The sequence below is a fragment of the Stegodyphus dumicola genome, chromosome 3 (genome assembly GCF_044657685.1).
Source record: "Stegodyphus dumicola isolate Sdum_Otavi_A_Nest chromosome 3, ASM4465768v1".
NCBI classification, from domain to species: domain Eukaryota; kingdom Metazoa; phylum Arthropoda; class Arachnida; order Araneae; family Eresidae; genus Stegodyphus; species Stegodyphus dumicola.
Window position 1 is genome coordinate 58,211,309 of NC_140770.1, and position 5,058 is coordinate 58,216,366.

The window sequence follows — 5,058 nt, forward strand, 5'->3', positions numbered from 1 at the left end:
CTCCGGCACTTATAATTTTAAAATTTAAGCCCTGCAGCGGAGTGAACTACCAACACGATGACTGCTACTTTGGCTTCCCTTGAAAATGCAGCATAGAGAGAGACAGTGATTCTGGTGCACCAAACGACAAAGCTGGATAAAAGAATGTCACAATGTTGTCTTTTCAGACATGTCCCTGTTCAGCGTGTGATATTCTGATGGCCGTATATGTGTCTGGAGGCAGCGAGGAGACTGCACGTCGTATGCCATACATATCTTTTTGCAATAAATATCTTTTTTGTATTTGCTTTTCTTCACAGTGTTGCTATTTTAATGGCCAACAGTGTACTACTGAAGTGTTCCTAACTGAAACATGTTTTGTTGAAAACTGCGTCTCGCCTAGCTAGCGAGATAATTTTATACTTAAACGAAAATGTTTCGTTTGAAGCTCTGTTTCTCGTTTGATTTCTCCAAAGAACCGGTTTTCGCATAAGTCAACTGATCAAACAAAGATTATATATTCAACGTTGTATGCATAGACGTTCTTTCTGCACCTTCCCACGCATTGACTGTATTCTCAAATTGCACATTAATTCTTCTAACACTACATTTCCTGAATGTTTACGCCAGCCCAGAAATTTTACGAGTCATTCATTTTAAGTAATATAGTCTGCTTCTTATTCGATCTATTATTTTTCTTCCAGTCTTTTTTAAATTGCTAATTCTTCATCGATTTAATACATAGCACTGTTGATTTATGTTATAGTGAATGAACTTCATTGCGTTTTTCTGTGATTACATTTCGCTTATTTTGTGACATTGCATCCCCTTTTTTTTACCAGAAACAATGAACTGTTTGTGTTTTCTGAAATATTAATGCTAGATAATTCATTGCTATGCAGCAACTTGATCAATATGGTTCAGAAGAACCGACTCACTTGTGCCAAGATTCGAACTTCAAATAAGCTATTTTTTTACTGTTATGCTTAAGTACATTAAGGACACTTGAAATCTGTCAGTCCAAAAGTGCTCTGATGTGGATGATAGAAAGCAAACAAAAGGTGTAAACCACAGGAATCTGTCTTTTCGGGTTTTATGTATCGAATCTAAGAAATAATTACCTATACTGCTGCAACATAAACACCACAAGTAACAGGTATAAAGTTGCACTATTATGAATATTCAAGATCTTTCCGCATGTAAAGACTCAGAATAAGTTAACACCACACTTATTGATATGTATAATGTATAATATAAGCAAATGATAATCTCCTTTTCATCGAGTTAGAATGTCATACAATAAACAGTCCATGTTTAAAAGCATCTAGCTAATTTCCTGGTCTTAATCCCATATCAAGTAGAGTTATACCTGACTTACGCAACTTGAAGTTACATGTTTTTTTAAATCATTTTTTAAACTCCAATATATGCATGCAACCAATGATTGCATAAGAACTCTGATGGACAAGTGGTATAAGCAATGTACTAACTTACATTTCACAAAAATTTAGACCAGATTTTATGACAGCAATGTAACTAAGAATGCTTTAGATGTATGGAAAAAATTTAATGTTGTAAAGGGCAAAATTATTTTGTTTCCCAGTTGCTTAATGATTTCACTCCTATATATATATACATATGCCAGTATTGGGCTCAAACACTACTCCTGCATGAGTAATGTCTCCATGAGAGTGGAGTAGGTCAAACACTACTCCTGCATGTATATTTAGTTTATTAAATGAAAACTTTAGTTATTTTCCCTTTTTTTTAAGTGTATTATGTAAATATAAATAAATATATATATATTCAGAAACAGGTTTGAAACATATTCACATAGATATTAGATTTTTTTTATATGTACATATACAGTATTCTTTATTAGTTCAAAACTGAACTTCACAATATCATCTTCTAAGACACAGGTTCCAAAACTTTTCCATGTCTAGCAGTTCTAAAAAATTATATTCTTGCAGCCCCTAACAAAGTTTCTAAAGAGGGTGAGGAAAAAGAAAACAGTTATGTAATCAAATTTTAATAATAAACAAAAATAAAACATGGAACTAAAAAAAATATTACAAAATTTAATATTTGCATAAATTTTTCAAAACAATAATTAATAACTATTTCTATTCCTCTGTATTGGATATTTTTTTTCAAATTGTGGCACTTTATTGTTAATAGCAATTCTCATATCTGCTTGAGCATCCAAGCGATTTCTGAATTTTGTTTTGATTGACAAAAGAGCATACTTCACAAAGAATTCCTTCACATGCAGAAAGGCATCTTTTTCTTTTGTGATTGTTTTCATGTCTTCACAGAACAAGACATCTTCCATTATAGCAACACTATGCTGTAGCACCCAGACAGGATAGTACTTAATGACGCTGCCTACCATACCAAAAGGTTCAAGTTCAAATTCCAAAGAAGGCATGGATGTTGTAATGTAAGTGTGTAATGGTTGTTTAGCAAGGAGCATTAAAAGCAGAAGGTGAGGCGAAATCCTTGAGAGGTTGGTGGTAGGAGACTTTCTGACCACATTCAGAGCATTCTTCTTCAAAATTCCATTTTGGTGGAAGCTTAGTACTTAGCAAGGCCCAGCAATACCTACCCACTTAGATATACAGGTGCTGGTTTTCCTTCAATCTGTCAGGTACTAAAACAAGCTTATTTTTGTTGCCCATCAGTATTATGAAGGGACAAACAAACATAAGTTTGATTTAGGTAATTCTGATTATAGATGCTAAAATATACATTATGAACATAAACTTTTTAGAACAAAACAATTTCAATAAATATCTATTTGATTTGAATATATTCAAACATCATATATACTATTTCATATATACATTTCAGATTTTTTTACCATACAATGTTTACAAGAGAAGGATTCGGGAGACAATTACAAATTATTATTATTTTACAAATCTCTGAAAGCTTTTTATCAGTTTCAAAATTATTTGAATGAAACTATTTTGAATTTACTTAAAAAGTCATATTTTCATCCTTTAACTGAGATGCTCACACGTATGTATTCTGACTCAACACAAATTCAAACATTAAAATAAAAATAACACCAGAAACATATATTATAAAATTTAATTCAATCTAATACATTATTACTAGATGTAAATTAAAGAGTATAAAATTCTAAAATACATATGCAAAATCTGATGTGCACATCACATTACTTATTAAATTATACAAAAACTGCAGATTTTGAAATTTAAAACACTGCTCAGTCTTTGTCACATGGGAGTCAAACTTCTCATAATTTCATTTTTTATAATGAGTATAAAAATGTCCCAGATATTTTTGCAGACATAAGGAAGCTGGAGATCGCATTAAAATAGATTTCGTTATTTGTCAAAATAATTAAAAAAAAAAGTTTTACATTGATAAAACACAACTATTTTCATCATTTAAAGCATTTCAATGATAATTGGGAGTATAGACTAGGGCCAATGATTGTGAAAATTAAGGCTAGGTAAAGGTGTGTGTGTGTATATATACACATTTGGTTCTGGCAATTACAATAAAAAGAGAGATGCACAACTATAGCAGTCCCGTATACAATAAACATTCTACGGCTAATCTTTTTTAGTTATGTGAGATAAATACATATGTATGTACAGAAATCATTGAAAAAATTCCTTTTGGAAAAGAAGTCGTTTATTCTGTGCATATATACAGATGTTATGCAAAATTATGCATGACTGTATGCATGACTTTATGATAACTCTTATGACAATGCATAAATCGGCAGAGATTTTAAATAAAACTATTAATTTTTTGGGAATCTGACACAGGAGCCCAAAAAAAAAATTTTTTTTTTAGACAGCAATGTTCAAAAGTAGAGTTTTATTTAAATTTTCTGTTAAAGGTTGTTCTCAAATTTTGTATTTTCTTAATACAATATTTTGATTTACGGTATAAAATGGGTTTATAACCAGAACATTTTAAAGTTCTTAGTCATTTTCAGTTTTACTTGGGACAACAAATTAACAAATGATATTAAAAAAAAATGTTACTGTAACTTTTTTAAGTTTATTTTTTAACAGTTTTAAGATATTAATATATATTTATTTGGTTTAATAAAAATATACAGTTTAATTTAAATATTACAAAAGCCTGATGAACAAAACTGAATTAAGAGTATTAATGAACTATTAAAGCAACAGATTAATAACATATTTAATTTTATAGCATACTTCATTTAAAATCTTTCCTAAAGCAGTTTTGAATAATGAGAATAAATATGGCACTAGTTTCAATTCACTAAGCATCATCAATTTAAAATTTTTTTTCTCTCACAGTTTTCCTCAAAGCAGCTCTTTTACATAATAGGAATAATTATGCCTACGAACCTATTGGCCTTTCTATACATCTTAACTTTTAATTTTTCTATTTTAAAAGGGTCAACTTTGTGGTAAACTTCCGATTCGTATTCACGACGCGAACGACCTAATATTAATAATACGACTACGAACAAAGACAGACTGAACAAAAGCTTGGCTACTTTTGAACAATGCACTTGGCTCTAAAATTTATTCTGGTAACCTTACATTGCATCAGCGATTTCGAAAGGCATCATGGGAAAAAGTACACATTTTTCGGTAAACTTCCGGTATCAGGGACTCAGTTATCTGTAAAATTCATTCCGAACTTATGGTGGGGGAAAATATACGTTGAGACAGAAGATCTGCATTATCGACTGGGACCCTGGAGCGAGGCTAGTTTCTTCCCCCTTGTTTCCGCCTGCAGTTGTGATGACACATTGGTGTGGTCTTGGAAGTTGAACGATGGAATGGATGGAATGGCGAGAAACGGCTCCTTTTGGTAGTCGGGAAACCCTTTTCCCGTGAAGATCCAGAGTGTGGGTTGCCTTTTTGGCTTCCTGCTAGTCACCATCTACGCCAAGTTTTCAAAAAACGCGCCAGCTACTAAAACGGCTGCGCAGTGTTTTCGAGAGGCTTTTTTCGGGAGACGGGGACAGTGACGGAGACCACAGAAGAGAGACGAAAAAAAAAAAAAAAAAGAAATTTCACGAGAACTTATAAGATGTCAACTTGGACGAGCAGC

At 32.0% G+C, this 5,058-nt stretch overlaps 1 long non-coding RNA gene across 1 annotated transcript; it reads right to left on the bottom strand.

Annotated features, from left to right (window-relative positions):
* Positions 1-1,807: 1,807 nt before the first annotated feature.
* LOC146997993 (uncharacterized) lies at positions 1,808-4,597 on the bottom strand. The gene is made up of 2 exons (XR_015040207.1): positions 4,344-4,597; positions 1,808-1,967 (listed from the first exon to the last, which is right to left on the bottom strand). It is a non-coding gene; the product is annotated as an uncharacterized LOC146997993 (long non-coding RNA).
* Between the last annotated feature and the right edge of the window lie 461 nt (positions 4,598-5,058).